The sequence below is a fragment of the Oncorhynchus clarkii genome, chromosome 16 (genome assembly GCF_045791955.1).
Source record: "Oncorhynchus clarkii lewisi isolate Uvic-CL-2024 chromosome 16, UVic_Ocla_1.0, whole genome shotgun sequence".
Lineage (NCBI taxonomy): Eukaryota > Metazoa > Chordata > Actinopteri > Salmoniformes > Salmonidae > Oncorhynchus > Oncorhynchus clarkii.
The window spans coordinates 7,474,878-7,493,822 of NC_092162.1; the positions used below are offsets into that span (position 1 = coordinate 7,474,878).

The window sequence follows — 18,945 nt, forward strand, 5'->3', positions numbered from 1 at the left end:
GTATTTTGTGTTTTTCTTCATGTATTGGGTCAGGCCAGGGTGTGGCATGGGGTTTTTGTATTGTGGTGTGTTTTGTCTTGGGGTGTTGGTGTGTATGTATTGGGATTGTAGCTAGTGGGGTTATCTAGCAAAGTCTATGGCTGTCTGGAGTGGTTCTAAATCAGAGGCAGGTGTTTATCGTTGTCTCTGATTGGGAACCATATTTAGGCAGCCATATTCTTTGAGTTTGTCGTGGGTGATTGTCCTTAGTGTCCTTATTCTGTGTTTCTTTACACAAGTATAGGCTGTTTCGGTTTTCGTTCATTACGTTTTTTTGTTTTGTAGTGTTTGTGTTAATTCGTGTTTACGTTGTTCATTAAACATGGATCGTAATCTACACGCTGCATTTTGGTCCGACTCTCCTTCTCACCAAGAAAACCGTTACAGAATCACCCACCACAAACGGACCAAGCGGTGTGTCAACAGGCAGCAGCAGCAGGAGAAGGAACAGAGGCAGGAGCAGCAGCAGCAGTGGGAGAGGCTGCATTACTTGGAGAAATGGACTTGGGAGGACGATTTGGACGGTAAAGGACCCTGGGCACAGCAGGTAGAATGTCGCCGCCCCAAAGAGGAACTGGAGGCGGCGAAAGCAGATAGACGCTGGTATGAGGAGGCAGCACGGCGACGCGGATGGAAGCCTGAGAGTCAGCCCCAAAAATTTATTGGGGGGGGCTAACAGGGAGTATGGCTACGCCAGGTAGGAGACCTGCGCAAACTCCCTGTGCTTACCGGGGGGCTAGAGAGACCGGGCAGGCACCGTGTTATGCTGTGGTGCGCACGGTGTCTCCAGTGCGGGTGCATAGCCCGGTGCGGTACATTCCAGCTCCGCGTATCGGCCGGGCTAGAGTAAGCATCGAGCCAAGTGCCATGAAGCCGGCTCTACGCAGCTGGTCCCCAGTGCGTCTCCTTGGGCCGGCTTACATGGCACCAGCCTTGCGCTCGGTGTCTCCGGTTCGCCTGCATAGCCCAGTGCGGGCTATTCCACCTCGCCGCACTGGCAGGGCGACCGTGAGCATTCAACCACGTAAGGTTGGGCAGGCTCGGTGCTCAAGAGCTCCAGTGCGCCTGCACGGTCCGGTCTTTCCAGTACCACCTCCACACCCCAGCCCTCCGGTAGCAGCTCCCCGCACCAGGCTTCCTGTGCATGTCCTCGGCCCAGTACCACCAGTGCCAGCACCACGCATCAGGCCTACAGTGCGCCTCGCCTGTCCAGCGCTGCCGGAGCCTTCCTCCTCTCCGGCGCTGTCGGAGTCTCCCGCCTGTTTAGCGCTGCTAGAGCTTTCCGCCTCTACAGCGCTGCCGGAGTGTCCCGCCTGTTCAGGAGCTGCCAGTCTGCAAGGAGCTGCCAGTCTGCAAGGAGCTGCCAGTCTGCAAGGAGCTGCCAGTCTGCAAGGAGCTGCCAGTCTGCAAGGAGCTGCCAGTCTGCAAGGAGCTGCCAGTCTGCATAGAGCTGCCAGTCCGCAAGGAGCTGCCAGTCTGCAAGGAGCCGCCAGAGCTGCCAGTCTGCAGGATGCCGCCAAAGCTGCCAGTCTGCAAGGAGCCGCCAGAGCCGCCAGTTAGCATGGAGCAGCCAGGGCCGCCAGTTAGCATGGAGCAGCCAGAGCCGCCAGTCAGCATGGAGCAGCCAGAGCCGCTAGTCAGCATGGAGCAGCCAGAGCCGCCAGTCAGCATGGAGCAGCCAGAGCCGCCAGTCAGCATGGAGCAGCCAGAGCCGCCAGTCATCATGGAGCAGCCAGAGCAGCCAGTCTGCATGGAGCAGCCAGAGCAGCCAGTCTGCATGGAGCAGCCAGAGCAGCCAGTCAGCATGGAGCAGCCAGAGCTGCCAGTCAGCATGGAGCAGCCAGTCAGCATGGAGCAGCCAGAGCAGCCAGTCAGCATGGAGCAGCCAGAGCAGCCAGTCAGCCAGACTCTTCCAGATCTGCCAGTCAACCAGACTCTTCCAGATCTGCCAGTCAACCAGACTCTTCCAGATCTGCCAGTCAACCAGACTCTTCCAGATCTGCCAGTCAACCAGACTCTTCCAGATCTGCCAGTCTACCAGACTCTTCCAGATCTGCCAGTCAACCAGACTCTTCCAGATCTGCCAGTCAACCAGACTCTTCCAGATCTGCCAGTCAACCAGACTCTTCCAGATCTGCCAGTCAACCAGACTCTTCCAGATCTGCCAGTCAACCAGACTCTTCCAGATCCGCCAGTCAGCCGGGATCTGCCAGAACTGCCAGTCGGCCAGGATCCGCCAGTCAGCCAGGATCTGCCAGTCAGCCAGGATCTGCCGAAACCACCAGCCAGCCAGGATTTGGTAGATTCATCAACCTGCCTGAGCTTCCTCTCACTCCTGAGCTTCCTCTCACTCCTGAGCTTCCTCTCACTCCTGAGCTTCCCCTCAGTCCCGAGCTGCCTCAGTCCCGAGCTGCCCCTCAGTCCCGATCTGCTCCTCAGTCCAGTGGGGTTCTGGGTGAGGACTACTAGGCCATGGTCGGCGGCGAGGGTGGACTATCCAAGGACGCGAGGAGAAGGGACTAAGACGTTGATTGAGTGGGGTCCACGTCCCGCGCCGGAGCCGCCACCATGGACAGACGCCCACCCGGACCCTCCCTATTATTTTGAGGTGCGTTCGGGAGTCCGCACCTTAGGGGGGGGGGGGGGGGGTTCTGTCACGCCCTGGTCTAAGTATTTTGTGTTTTTCTTCATGTATTGGGTCAGGCCAGGGTGTGGCATGGGGTTTTTGTATTGTGGTGTGTTTTGTCTTGGGGTGTTGGTGTGTATGTATTGGGATTGTAGCTAGTGGGGTTATCTAGCAAAGTCTATGGCTGTCTGGAGTGGTTCTAAATCAGAGGCAGGTGTTTATCGTTGTCTCTGATTGGGAACCATATTTAGGCAGCCATATTCTTTGAGTTTGTCGTGGGTGATTGTGTCTTGATGTCCTTATTCTGTGTTTGTTTACACAAGTATAGGCTGTTTCGGTTTTCGTTCATTACGTTATTTTGTTTTGTAGTGTTTGTGTTAATTCGTGTTTACGTTGTTCATTAAACATGGATCGCAATCTACACGCTGCATTTTGGTCCGACTCTCCTTCTCACCAAGAAAACCGTTACACAGATATGCAACTGTTGGTCACAGATACCTTAAAGAAAAGCATTCAGTATCTGGTGTGACCACCTTCTGCCTCATGCATCACCTTCTCATAAAGTTGATCAGGCTGTTGATTGCGGGCTGTGGGATGTTGTTCCAATCCTCTTCGATGGCTATTCAAAGTTGATGGATATAGGCGGGAGAGCACACTTCTCCAGCGTGTCGTTGGCCATCGAAAGTGAGTATTTGCCCACTGGCGTCAGTTACCACGCCGAACTGCAGTCAAGATCCTGTTGAGGACGCCGAGCACACAGATGAGCTTCCCTGACACGGTTTCTGACAGTTTGTGCAGAAATTATTTCGTTGTGCAAGCCCACGGTTTCATCAGCTGTTCGAGTGAATGGTGTCAGACGATCCCGCAGGTGAAGAAGCCAGATGTGGAGGTCATGGGTTGGCGTGGTTACACATGGTCTACGGTTGTGAGGCCGGTTGGACGTACAGCCAAATTCCCTAAAATGATGTTGGAGGTGGCTTTAGTGGACATTCCTGAAGTATGCATGGCAATTACATGCTCCCTCAACACTTGAGGCATCTTTGGGCATTGTGTTGTGTGACACAACTGTACATTTAAGAGTTGCCTTTTATTGTCCCCAGCACAAGGTGCAGCCGTGTAACGATCATGCTGTTTAATGAGCTTCTTGATATGCCACATCTGTCAGGTGGGTGGATTATCTTGGCAAAGGAGAAATGCTCACTTACAGGGACGAAAAACAAATGTGTCCACAACATTTGAGAAAAATAAGCTTTTTGTGCATATGGAAGATTTCTCATGTATTTTAGGTCAGTCTGGTACAGTGACTCATTATGACTGCGTAGTAAATGTGGAATGCAGACATCTTATTACAGCCGTCCCTCCCTCCCAGCCTGTCCCCCAGCCGCCTCACCACACAGCCTGCCTGTCCCCCAGCCGCCTCACCACACAGCCTGCCTGTCTCCTAGCAGCCTCACCATACAGCCAGCCTGTCCCCTAGAAATCCCTCCATACAACCTGCCTGTCCCCCACGGGATCCAATTTACCAGACAAAGATCTGCTCACAGCGTGTGGTTCCCTATAACGCCGGACTGAAGAGGGGTCCCCCTTCTCTCTCGCTTTCTTTTTCCCCAGTGAGTCTGGGCTTATATGATGCCATAACCCCCTTATAGTAAGTACCCTGCTGTCCAGCCCAGCAATACACATAGTGCCCCTACTTCTAGACATGATTTGTTCTATCAGCATGGTACTGTATGTCTATTTCGTACACCCACCAACTCCTTTGAGTTGGCAAGGAATCAGCTAGGAGATGGCTAGGAAGCAGCTAGGAGTTGGCTAGGAATCAGCTAGGAGTTGGCTAGGAATCAGCTAGGAGTTGGCTAGGAATCAGCTAGGAGTTGGCTAGGAATCAGCTAGGAGATGGCTAGGAAGCAGCTAGGAGTTGGCTAGGAAGCAGCTAGGAGTTGGCTAGGAAGCAGCAAAGGAGTTGGCTAGGAAGCAGCAAAGGAGTTGGCTAGGAAGCAGCTAGGAGTTGGCTAGGAATCCGCTAGGAGATAGCTAGGAAGCAGCTAGGAGTTGGCTAGGAATCAGCTAGGAGTTGGCTAGGAAGCAGCTAGGAGTTGGCTAGAAAGCAGCTAGGAGTTGGCTAGGAAGCAGCTAGGAGTTGGCTAGGAATTGGCATAATCTGTGCAATGACTTCTGACATGGAATCTTTGAGTTGACGCAGAGGTTTTCTTGTATTTTCTTGTGCCATATCTTCCTAAGCGTCAGTGAGCACGTGCAGAGTGTGCGAGGCGACACGTTCGTGTAGGTTACTTTTTTTTTTAAGGCACCAGGAATTGGTGTCACTACCCACTCACCCTTCTTCCTGTCCCGCGAGGGGAATCTGCGATAGCTTGGCGAGGTTCTTGGCATATTCCTCTTCAATCTTTATCCTGAAAGAGGGAAGGAGAAAAGGAAGTTATTTACCATCGAATTTCAACACTTAGCGAGTCATTTTTCCTGTTTTGCACAAAATAGAAAAAATGCACATCTGGGTTAAAAAATAAATCAAAGGAAATTGACACATGAAATTGCTCAAGATTTTTTTTTAAAGGGAGTTGTGAAACATTGGTCTGACCAGGATTGTTGACAGATCGGCTCAGATAATAAAAGGGGATTTTGTAGTTACCTTTCTCGTATGAACTCAGCCATCTCTTTCTGCATGTGCTTCCCCTTCAGCTGTTTCTGCAGTAAGACCTCAAACCCTGAGATACAGCTTGTCCCCTGAGGGTCCTTCTTATCCGTCTACACAACAACAATAATAACACAGAAATATACACTTCAACAATATTTAGTGTAACATAAATAAATAAATAAAAAATAATACGACCAGATAACATTCCGTGTTGTGATGTGATGTGATACTGCATTCTATGTACTTAATGGTATGCATTCAATCATATAGTTACTGTTTGTATTGTACTGTGGGGAAATACCAGGCCATCATTACTACAGCACCATACATTCTACAGCACCACAGCCAATGATATAGAAAGTCAACATTTCACACAGTAGGGTGCATAAAATACTTGTCAACCTGTTTTAAATCTGATCCTCTGTGTCTCACTGGAAACTGTAAGTCTCGGTGTACGGTGCCCACTGTTTTTTTTTTAGGAACGACTCCCGGTGTTGTCACCTCAGAGAGAGTGTAACGTTAGCCCGGTCTGACAGTAATGTTAGCCCAGTGTTAAAACCTGAGCACACACCTGGTGGTGATTAAGTTTCAGCCGTGGGAGAAATGAAAACAGAACCAAACAGATGTTTGGAGCAAGGTCTCTCTCACTACACCATGTGTTATTCTACTACAGCGCTACAGCCTTAGTGTCATGTAGAGAAGTGTAGTGTAGAGTAGTGTAGAGTAGAGTAGTGTAGTGTAGTGTAGTGCAGAGTAGAGTATTGTAGAGTAGTGTATTGTAGAGTGGAGTAGAGTAGTGTAGTGTAGAGTAGTGTAGTTTAGTGTAGAGTAGTGTAGAGCAGTGTAGAGTAGTGTAGTGTAGTGTAGTGTAGAGTAGTGTAGAGTAGTGTATTGTAGAGTAGTGTAGAGTAGTGTAGTGTAGTGTAGTGTAGAGTAGTGTAGAGTAGTGTAGTGTAGTGTAGAGTAGTGTAGAGTAGTGTATTGTAGTGTATTGTAGAGTAGTGTGGAGTAGAGTAGTGTAGTGTAGTGTAGAGTAGTGTAGTTTAGAGTAGTGTAGATTGGAGTAAGGAAGAGTGGGGTAATGTAGTGTAGAGTAGACAAGTGTAGTGTAGCGTAAAGTAGTCTAGAGCAGTGTAGAGTAGAGTAGAGTAGTGTAATGTAGAGTAGTGTAGAGTAGTGTAGTGTAGAGTAGTGTAGAGTAGTGTAGTGTAATGTAGAGTAGAGTAGTGTAATGTAGAGTAGAGTAGTGTAATGTAGAGTAGTGTAGAGTAGTGTAGTGTAGAGTAAAGTAGTGTAGAGATGTGTAGAGTAGTGTAGAGTAAAGCAGTGTATAGTAGTGTAAAGTAGTGTAGAGTAGTGTAGAGTAGTGTAGAGTAGTGTAGTGTAGAGCAGTGTAGAGTAGAGTAAAGTAGTGTAGTGTATTGTAGAGTAGTGTAGAGTAGTGTAGAGTAGTGTAGGGTAGTGTATAGTAGAGTAGAGTAGTGTAGTGTAGGGTAGTGTCGAGTAGAGTAGTGTAGTGTAGAGTAGAGTAAAGTAGTGTAGTGTATTGTAGAGTAGTGTAAGAGTAGAGTAATGTAGTGTAGAGTAAAGTAGTGTAGTGTAGTGTAGATCAGTGTAGTATTGAACAGTGTAGAGTAGTGTAGAGTAGTGTAGTGTAGAGTAGTGTAGTGTAGAGTGGAGTAGAGTAGAGTAGTGTGTAGTGTAATAGGACTCTGTGGTGTGACCAGTCTTCATATCTTACCCAGAAGTAATCACAGTAGCTCCACTCATCTGGCTTCAACAGCTGCTGTTCAGGTGTACTCATAGGGAGGGGGAACGTTACACAGTTAATCTGAGAGAGCGAGAGAGAGAGAGATATTAGGATACACTTTTCAATGGTTCGAATTCTGCCAGTAGGTGATGGCAGTGACAGTCTGATCTTCCCAACACCTTGGTTTATTAAACTTAAATATAGGAGCAGAAAAATAGGTAAAGTGAGACCTAAATGCCACCAGGGAGAGCTTAAATGAGGCAGAGGAAAGATTGGCCCGGTGCGAGGAGAGAGATCCCGCTGTATGTGATAGTTCAACAACTGGGAAGAACATTGAAAAGGTATGTTCATCAAATCGGACTATCTGGAAAATAAATCAAGACAAAATAACAGTTCAATACACAAAGTGAAAGAGGGGGCAGAAACAAACGACATGGGTAAATTTGTGGAAGAACTGTTAACGGATAAAGTTGGACGACAAACAAGTTCAACGTGCGCACCGCCCACACAAGGTAAATATCTGTCATTCTGCCCTTGAGCAAGGCCGTTAACCCACTGTTCCCCGGGCGCCGATGATGTGAATGTCGATTAAGGCAGACCCATGCACCAACCCTGCCAGGCAGGCACAGATTCGTGAGGGTGCAGTGACGGTTTAGCTGATCTCTGAACGCGTTTATCTTCCTATCTTGGTTACATTTGCCTATTTTTCCAGCATCAAACGAGTGAGGGTGTATCTTTAATGTGGGAGCACTCAGGTGACTGTCTAGGGTGGGTAGGGTTAGGCACCGTTCCATCATGACAGGGCAAAGGGATATTTTCAATGTTTTAACACTTTAGTTTTGTACAAATACATTTCCATCTCTGCGAAAGAGAGACTCTCTCTCTATGGCATGTCCTCGCAGGCACATTCACACACACTTTCCTTCGAGACTCACTTTCACCTCCTCAGACTCATTCAAACACATGGACATCTCCATCTTTATCATTTCTATAGCGTTCTTATGTGGAGATGGGAGAACCTTCCAGAAGAATTAACCATCTCTGCAGCACTCCATTAATCAGGCCTTTATGGTAGTGGCCAGACGGAATCCACTCCTAAGTAAAAGGCACATGACAGCCCGAGCTGGAGTTTGCCAAAAGGCACCAAAAGGACCATGAAAACAAGATCCTCTGGTCTAATGAAACCAATTTTGAACTTTGGCCTGAATGGCAAGTGTCAAGTTTGGAGGAAACCTGACACCATCCCTATGGTGAAGCATGGTGGTGGCAGCATTATGCTGTCTCAGCACACAGCCAAGACAAACAGGAGTGGCTTCGGGACAAGTCTCTGAATGTCCTTGAGTGGCCCAACTAGAGCCCGGACTGGAACCCGATCAAACATCTCTGGGGAGACTTGAAAATAGCTGTGCAGCGACGCTCCCCATCCAACCTGACAGAGCTTGAGATAATCTGCAGAGAAGAATGGGAGAAACTCCCCAAATACAGGTGTGCCAAGCTTGTAGCGTCATACCCAAGAAGACTCGAGGCTGTAATCACTGCCAAAGGTTCTTCAACAAAGTACTGAAGTCTGAATACTTATGTAAATTTGATATTTAAGTTGTCTTATTATTTTAAAAACCTGTTTTTGCTTTTATGGGGTATTGTGTTTAGATTGATGAAGGGGGAAAAAAACAATTTAATTAATTGTGAATAAGGCTGTAACATAACCAAATGTGGAAAAAGTCAAGGGGTCAGGAATACTAACCAGGTAACAAGAATTATTCAAGAAGAAACAAAATATGAGAATATTATCGCGGTAACTAACTGGGAAGACGAGCTGCACATAGCAATAACCCAAGAGCACTGGGAGGATACATCTAGAAACATGTCCAAGACAACCAACTCTCTACTCTGGACGGAAACTTCAGGTAAATTCAGTCACGATTGTTCATAACTCCTATAATACAACCAAAGTAGAGTGGTGACATCACACCAAGTTGCTGGGTAACAGTGGGGAGAACGGGGCTAACCACACCCACATACTATAGTCCTGCCCAGTCCTAAATCATATCTGGACTGAGACATACAAAAGTATTGGATGATATGCTTGAATGCTCACTTTCTCTAAATCCAGAACACATACTGCTAGGGAGAACTGTACTGAGAAAGTCAGTACAGGTGCCTCAAAGCTGGGGCCAAGAGACTGAAAAACAGCTTCTATCTCAAGGCCATCAGACTGTTAAAAGGCCTGACTAGCACATTAGAGTCTGCTGCCTATATACAGGTACATAGATTTGAAATCACTGGCCACTTTAATAAATGTAATACTAGTCACTTTAATAATGTTAACATATTTTGCAATACTCCTCTCATATGTATCTAGTATATTCTGTTTTATCCTATTCTACTGTATCTTAGTCCCGGCCACTCTGACTTTGCTCATCCATATATATACATATATTCTTAATTCCATTCCTGTGCTTAGATTTGTGTGTATTGGGTATATGCTGTGAAATTGTTAGATATTACTTGTTAGATATTACTGCACTGTTGGAGCTAGAAACACAAGCATTTCGCTACACCCACAATAACATCTGCTAAACACGTGTATGTGACCAATACAATTTGATTTGATTTTGACACGTGTCCAGAAAGGATACCTTGCTTTTACCTTTTTTTACATATATATCTTTTTGTAATTAATATTATTATTTTATTATCGTTATTTATTAGGGTCAACAATGACTTGTACCATAGTACCAGTTATATTGTTTTATGAAATGCTGATTGTTGACTGTTAGGTTAATTGTTTTAGGGTGGGGGTAAATGTATATATATTCTGTAGTTATCTTAAACTAATAAATAAAGAGTATTTAAGAAAACATTTGTTATGTCTTACATTGTATTTTATTAGTCGGTATGCAAGGGCCTGAGGAGTTTAAGTCATGAAGGGCCACATTGAGATTAGCAATACGAAGTGCAAGATGCGGAGCTACACACACACACACACACACACACACACACACACACACACACACACACACACACACACACACACACACACACACACACACACACACACACACACACACACATTGACTGTCCACCTCTGCTGAACTATTCAAGGTGCTCTGCCACTGTTGCTCTGGCAACACTTCTTCTCTTCAGTTCCAATAATAAAAGACTATGTAACAACACATCGATCCTTGAATCTGTCAACTCTTTTCTATTTCCAAACTTTATGATTAATGCCACTCAAAACACAGTAACAACAACTGTCAAACCCCAGCATTTATCCTTCATCAACCCTGACTGTCTGTTGTAATTCTCTCTCCCCTGTAGATGTTCAATATGTTGGCTGAGCGACTATCACCCTGCTCGGCCCATCTCTATCTATTCTCTATCTGCTGCACAGGGCCTGAGGGTTGGGTATCTCTCTCTCCTCTCCCTCACTGTGTGGCTGTCAGTTGTAACTGTTAGCACCCAGGCTGAGAAAGGGCTGACAATAGGACTGTTATTATTTCCCAAATTCATTCTCATTACCTCCAGCAGCAAAACAATTCTGGCCGAGGGGGGTGGACCTACTGCTGAGTCTACCTCCTCACAGGACAGTTTACTGCTGTTAAATTGCAAGTGGACAGGGTATGATAATGAAGATAAAGATGGCAATCTCTTTTCCACTCTTCCTGCCTCCAGATTAAATACCAACATCTGGCTTCCATCACTTTCTAATGAGCCTTTAAGTGACCTTAGCTGACCTCCACCAATGACCCCCTTAACCCCTGACATTGGTAATTAGCTGAGGGTTAACTAAGGATTGAATCAGTCGACTTTACTGGTCTGGGTTAGGGTCTAAGTTTGGGTTAGGGTCTGGGTTAGGGTTAGGGTCTGGGTTAGGGTCTGTCTTTGGGTTAGGGTCTGGGTTAGGGTCTGTCTTTGGGTTAGGGTCTGTGTTCGGGAAAGGGTCTGTGTTTAGGTTAGGGTCTGGGTTAGGGTCTGTGTTCGGGAAAGGGTCTGTGTTTGGGTTAGGGTCTGGGTTAGGGTCTGTCTTTGGGTTAGGGTCTGGGTTAGGGTCTGTCTTTGGGTTAGGGTCTGTGTTCGGGAAAGGGTCTGTGTTTGGGTTAGGGTCTGGGTTAGGGTCTGGGCTAGGGTCTGTGTTTGGGTTAGGGTCTGGGTTAGGGTCTGTCTTTGGGTTAGGGTCTGTGTTCGGGAAAGGGTCTGTGTTTGGGTTAGGGTCTGGGTTAGGGTCTGGGCTAGGGTCTGTCTTTGGGTTAGGGTCTGGGTTAGGGTTCGGGTCTGGGCTAGGGTCTGGGTTAGGGTCTGGGTTAGGGTTAGGATCTGGGCTAGGGTCTGTCTTTGGGTTAGGGTCTGGGGAAGTTAGGAATGGTACTTACTGTGATGGTAGTCTCTTTGCTCTGCCACCTGGTGGGTGATGTAGGACATGGACTCTGATGAGAGAGACAGGATGCTCCGTCAAAACCTTCCTCCGTGTCTGACATGGTCTCTGACTGACACACACACAATGGAGCTGTTCTACTGGAGCTGTTCTACTAGAGCTGTTCTACTAGAGCTGTTCTACTAGAGCTGTTCTACTAGAGCTGTTCTACTGGAGCTGTTCTACTAGAGCTGTTCTACTGGAGCTGTTCTACTAGAACTGTTCTATTAGAGCTGTTCTACTAGAGCTGTTCTACTGGAGCTGTTCTACTAGAGCTGTTCTACTGGAACTGTTCTACTAGTGCTGTTCTACCAGAGCTGTTCTACCGGAGCTGTTCTACTAGAGCTGTTCTACTGGAACTGTTCTACTAGAGCTGTTCTACTGGAGCTGTTCTACTGGAGCTGTTCTACTGGAGCTGTTCTACTAGAGCTGTTCTACTGGAGCTGTTCTACTGGAGCTGTTCTACTAGAGCTGTTCTACTGGTAACTGTTCTACTAGAGCTGTTCTACTAGAGCAGTTCTACTGGAGCTGTTCTACTGGAGCTGTAATACTGGAACTGTTCTACTGGAACTGTTCTACTAGAGCTGTGTGTGTGTGTGTGTGTGTGTGTGTGTGTGTGTGTGTGTGTGTGTGTGTGTGTGTGTGTGTGTGTGTGTGTGTGTGTGTGTGTGTGTGCACATGAGTGTGTGTGTTGGGGTCTTAGGGGAAATCTGCTACTCTGTATCTATTAACTGAATGCATTGGCATAGTTTCTGCATAACACTTTCTGATTAAAGGACACAAGTAAAGCAATTTGTCAGCAAAATTATGCTTTCGTTGCCCGTCTTCCGCTGTAGCATGGTGGCTGGTGTAAAGTAATATGAAAATAAGATGAAGAGGAGGACAAGCAGGAGGTGAGGAGGAGAAGTAGGAAGAAGAGGAGCAATGAGAGGAGGAAGAGGAGGAGGAGGAAGAGCAGCAGGAGGGGAGGAGGAGAAGGAGGAAGAGGAGCAACAAGAGGAGGAAGAGGAGGAGATGAAGGAGAGGAGGAAGAGCAGCATGAGGGGAGGAGGAGGAAGAGGAGCAACGAGAGGAGGAAGAGGAGGAGGAGAAGGAGGAGAGGAGGTAGACGAGAAGGAAGAGAGGAAGAGGAGGAGAAGGAGAGGAGGTAGACGAGAAGGAAAAGAGGAAGAGGAGGAGAAGGAGGAAGAGGAGAATGAGGAGGAGGAGCAGAAGGTGGATGGAGGAGGAGGAGAAGGGAGCATGTCTTACCTGTGGTTCTAAACTAGGCTTTTTGACCAGACTGATATGGGAATGTTCATTCTGATGCAACGGACTACCACTGGTGCGAAACCCATTCACTGTGGAGGAGAGAGAAAGAAAGAGAGAGAAATTGAGAGAGATTCATAGAGAGAGAGAGAGAGAGAGAGAGAGAGAGAGAGAGAGAGAGAGAGAGAGAGAGAGAGGTGGGGAGAGGGGATCGACAGAGAGAAACGACATCGGACACTTTATGGAACACAAAGCCTTCACTATATTATCCTGGAATATCCAAGGCCTGAGGTCATCTGCCTTTGGCCTAAAGAGCAGGAACCCAGACTTCACCAAAGAAATCGGTAATACAGACATTGTCATCCTGCAAGAAACCTGGTATAGAGGAGGTGGACCCACTGGTTGCCCTCTAGGTTACAGAGAGCTGGTAGTCCCATCCACCAAACTACCAGGTGTGAAACAGGGAAGGGACTCAGGGTGTATGCTAATTTGGTATAGAGCAGACCTAACTCACTCCATTAAATTAATCAAAACAGGAACATTTTACATTTGGCTAGAAATTCAAAAGGAAATTATCTTAACAGAGAAAAATGTCCTCCTGTGTGCTACCTATATCCCCCCACTAGAATCCCCATACTTTAACGAAGACAGCTTCTCCATCCTGGAGGGGGAAATCAATAATTTCCAGGCCCAGGGACATGTACCAGAACCGGACAAGAACCTGACACCCTCAGCACACAGGGGGACAAACACCTGCCTGCAGGTGACAGCATTCCCTCCCCCATATGCCCCCCTAGGCACAACTATGACAACATAACCAACAAAAACGGATCACAACTCCTGCAGCTCTGTCACACGCTGGGTATGTACATAGTCAATGGTAGGCTTCGAGGGGACTCCTATGGTAGGTACACCTATAGCTCATCTCTTGACAGTAGTACTATAGCCTACTTTATCACTGACCTCAACCCAGAGTCTCTCAGAGCGTTCACAGTCAGCCCCTGTCAGACCACAGCAAAATCACAGTCTACTTGAACAGAGCAATACTTAATCATGAGGTATCAAAGCCAAAGGAACTGAGTAATATTAAGAAATGCTATAGATGGAAGGAATGCAGTTTGGAAACCTACCAAAAACAATTAGGCAACAACAAATTCAATCCCTTTTAGACAATTTCCTGGGTAAAATGTTCCACAGTAATAGTGAAGGTGTAAACTTAGCAGTAGAAAATCTTAACAGTATATTTGACCTCTCAGCTTCCCTATCAAATCTAAATATCGCAAATAGAAAACCGATGAAAATGAACAACAATGACAAATGGTTTGATGAAGAATGCAAAAATCTAAGAAAGAAATTGAGAAACCTGTCCAACCAAAAACATAGAGACCCGGAAAACCTGAGTCTATGCCTTCACTATGGTGAATCACTAAAACAATACAGAAATACACTACGGAATTAAGAAGGAACAGCACGTCAGAAATCAGCTCAGTGTTATTGAAGAATCCATAGACTCTAACCACTTCTGGGAAAATTGGAAAACACTAAACAAACAACAACACAAATAATTATCTATCCAAAATGGAGATGTATGGGTAAACCACTTCTCCAATCTTTTCGGCTCTATAACAAAGAATAAAGAGCAAAAACATATACATGATCAAATAAACATCTTAGAATCAACTATTAAAGACTACCAGAACCCACTGGATTCTCCAATTACCTTGAATGAGCTACAGGACAAAATAAAAACCCTCCAACCCAAAAAGGCCTGTGGTGTTGATGGTATCCTTAATGAAATGATCAAATATACAGACAACAAATTACAATTGGCTATACTAAAACTCTTTAACATCATCCTTAGCTCTGAACCAAGGACTGATCACCCCAATCCACAAAAGTGGAGCCATATTTGACCCCAATAACTACCGTTGGATATGCTTCAACAGTAACCTTGGGAAAATCCTCTGCATTATCATTAACAGCAGACTCGTACATTTCCTCAATGAAAACAATGTACTGAGTAAATGTCAATTTGGATTTTTACCAAATTACCGTACAACAGACCACGTATTCACCCTGCACACCCTAATTGACAACCAAACAAACCAAAACAAAGGCAAAGTCTTCTCATGCTTTGTTGATTTCAAAAAAGCCTTAGACTCAATTTGGCATGAGGGTCTGCTATACAAATTGATGGAAAGTGGTGTAGGGGGTAAAACATAAGACATTATAAAATCCATGTACACAAACAACAAGTGTGCGGATAAAATTGGCAAAAAACACACACACATTTCTTCACACAGGGTCGTGGGGTCCACCCTCTTCAACATATACTGTATAACAACGAACTGGTGGGGGCACTAGAAAAGTCTGCAGCCTCACCCTACTAGAATCTGAAGTCAAATGTCTACTGTTTGCTGATGATCTGGTGCTTCTGTCACCAACCAAGGAGGGCCTACAGAAGCACCTAGATCTTATGCACAGATTCTGTCAGACCTGAGCCCTGACAGTAAATCTCAGTAAGACCAAAATAATGGTGTTCCAAAAAAGGTCCAGTCGCCAGGACCACAAATACAAATTCTATCTAGACACTGTTGCCCTTGAGCACACAAAAAACGATCCATACCTCAGCCTAAACATCAGCGCCACAGGTAACTTCCACAAAGCTGTGAACGATCTGAGAGACAAGGCAAGAAGGGCATTCTATGCCATCAAAAGGAACATAAAATTCAACATACCAATTAGAATCTGGCTAAAAATACTAGAATCATTCATAGAGCCCATTGCCCTTTATGGTTGTGAGGTCTGGGGTCCGCTCACCAACCAAGACTTCACAAAATGGGACACATACCAAATTGAGTCTCTGCATGCAGAATTCTGCAAAAATATCCGTGTACAACGTAGAACACCAAATAATGCATGCAGAGCAGAATTAGGCAGATACTCACTAATTATTAAAATCCAGAAAAGAGCCGTTTCTACCAATTCTACAACCACCGAAAAGGAAGCGATTCCCAAACCTTCCATAACAAAGCCATCACCTACAGAGAGATGAACCTGGAGAAGAGTCCACTAAGCAAGCTTGTCCTGGGGCTCTGTTCACAAACACAAACAAACCACACAGAGCCCTAGGACAGCAGCACAATTAGACCCAACCAAATCATGAGAAAACAAAAAGATAATTACTTGACACATTGGAAATAATTAACAAAAAACTGAGCAAACTAGAATGCTATTTGTCCCTAAACAGAGTGCACAGTGGCAGAATATCTGACCACTGTGACTGACCCAAACTTAAGGAAAGCTTTGAATATGAACAGACTCAGTGAACATAGCCTTGCTATTGAGAAAGGCCGCCGTAGGCAGACATGGCTCTCAAGAGAAGACAGGCTATGTGCTCACTGCCCACAAAATGAGGTGGAAACTGAGCTGCACTTCCTAACCTCCTGCCCAAAGTATGACCATATTAGAGAGACATATTTCCCTCAGATTACACAGATGCACAAAGAATTCGAAAACAAATCCAATTTTGATAAACTCCCATATCTACTGGGTGAAATTCCACAGTGTGCCAATATCACAGCAGCAGGATTTGTGACCTGTTGCCACAAGAAAAGGGCAACCAGTGAAGAACAAACACCATTGTAAATAATACCCATATTTATGCTTATTTATTTTCCCTTTCCCTGTATATATACGTAATATGACATTTGTAATGTCTTTATTGTTTTGAAACTTCTGTATGTGTAATGTTTACTGTTAATTTGTATTGTTTATTTCACTTATATATTCACTTATATTATCTACCTCACTTGCTTTGGCAATGTTAACACATGTTTCCCATGCCAATAAAGCCCCTTGAATTGAATTGAATTGAGAGAGAGAGAGAGAGAGAGAGAGAGAGAGAGAGAGAGAGAGAGAGAGAGAGAGAAATAAAATAATTCCACCAAAATATACGCTTGCTTTATCGAATTCCAAAAAGCATTTGATTATATTTGGCATACAGGCCTGTTCTTCAAAGTTATTGAAAGTGGTGTAGGGGCAATAAAATAACATAATTCTTTAACCAGGGGCAGGGCCTTCGCCAGGGTTGCAATCTGAGCCCTGCATTCTTCAATATTTACATCAACGAATTGGCCACTATTCTAAAAATCATCAGCCCCTGTTCTGAGGTTAAATGCCTACTCTTCGCAGATGACCTGGGCCCTGGCAGTAAACCCCAAAAATACTAAAATAATGATTTTCCAGAAAATATCCAAATCTCAGGGAATTAGACCAGAGTTCTCAATTGGTATAAAATATATAGAGTACTGCACATACTACAATTACTTAGGTTTAAAAATAAGCTCAACTGGACACCTTAATGAGTGAGTGAATGAACTGAGCGAGAAAGCACACAGGGCATTCTAAGCCATTAAAAAACCCAATCCAAATTGAAATACCTATTCAAATTTGGCTAAAACGAATTGAATGTGTCATTGAACCAATTGCACTTTATGGGAGCGAGGTGTGGGGTCCACTTGCAAAACAAGATTTCACCAAATGGGACAAACACCCCATTGAAACTCTGCATGCAGAATTCTGCAAAAATATCCATGTACAACGTAGAACACCAAATAATGCATGCAGAGCAGAATTAGGCAGATACTCACTAATTATTAAAATCCAGAAAAGAGCCGTTTCTACCAATTCTACAACCACCGAAAAGGAAGCGATTCCCAAACCTTCCATAACAAAGCCAATATCCGAGTTCTGTAAAATTCTCCTACTTGTCCAGAGGAAGACTACAAACAATGCATGCAGGGCAGAATTAGGCCAATATCCACTAATAATAAAAACTCAAAAAAGAGCAATTCAGTTTTGGAAACATCTAAAATACAGTGACCCCCTCTCATATCATTACCAAGCCCTGCAATGCCAAGAGCTGAGCAAAGAAAAGAGTCACTTCATCCAGCTGGTCCTGGGGCTACTAACTACTAACACACTGAAGCCTCAGGACCAGAACATCCAATCAATCAGAATAAACCAAATTACAACACAGTCAAAACAAAACTATATTGCTTATTGGGAAACACAAACACAACGCAAAATGCAGGGCTATCTGGCCCTAAATGGACAGTTCACCATGGCTAACTATTTGACCATGGTTACTGATCAAAACCTTAGAAAAACCTTGACAAAATACAGGCTCAGTGAGCACAGCCTTGCCATTGAGAAGGGTAGACACAGGAAAACCTGGCTCCCTGTAGAGCAAAGGCTGTGCAACCTCTGCACAACAGCAGAACCCGAGACAGCTGCATTTCCTGACAAAATGTCAAAAATATAATTAGAGAATGTAATTTCCCCAAATTTGAAACCCTTATTCAAGGTTTCAAAGACCTCTCTGATGAGGATAGGCTACCTGTCCTGTTGGGGGAGGACGCAGAGAGCTGTGGGTTGGCAGCGCACTACATTGCTGACTGCCATAAGTTGAGGGACAGTGTCTGACAGACAAATCAACTTGCACATGTCCTCTGCTGTATACTTATTGTTATTGTTCAATAAATGGATATTGTGACCCTAGGTTATTGTTGTTACAGTTGTCCCATTGACAATTTTGATTCTTATTATTTTCATATTGTAAATATCCAAAGTAAGCTTTGGCAATATGTACATTGTTATGTCATGCCAATAAAACTAATTGAATTGAGAGAGAGAGAGAGAGAGAGAGAGAGAGAGAGAGAGAGAGAGAGAAGGAGAGAGGGAGAGAGAAGGAGAGAGGGAGAGAGAGACAGCTTTAGTACCTGTAGGTAGTGAGTTCTTGTGTTTCAGAGGGGTGTTGGGTGTCCCAGGTACCCTGGAAGGTCTCTCCCATGTTGTCTCTGGAAACAGACAGGAACATAAAAGCCAATTGAACTTGAGTATATCCAATAATGACAAAGCAAAAACAGATTTTTATACATTTTTGCAAATATTTATAAATCCTTATGATGATTTACCAAATCAATTACTGGGAGCTTATATATGGAGTGTGTGACTGTCTTTATTTTTTATAGTTTATAGTTTATTCGGCATTAGTTAACACCTCCACACAAAATAATTGTTCTGTGTGCGCCAGCTCACTGTTTTTTATTCTACAAATATATATATTTTTTAAATACAGAAATACCTCATTTACATAACTATGCTATGAGACTAGAAATTTAGCTCAGGTGCATCCTGTTTCCATTGATCAC

At 45.0% G+C, this 18,945-nt stretch overlaps 1 pseudogene; it reads right to left on the reverse strand.

Moving 5' to 3' along the window:
- Window positions 1–4,787: 4,787 nt before the first annotated feature.
- Window positions 4,788–18,945, reverse strand: part of LOC139367834 (growth arrest-specific protein 7-like) — a 54,916-nt pseudogene continuing 40,758 nt past the window's right edge.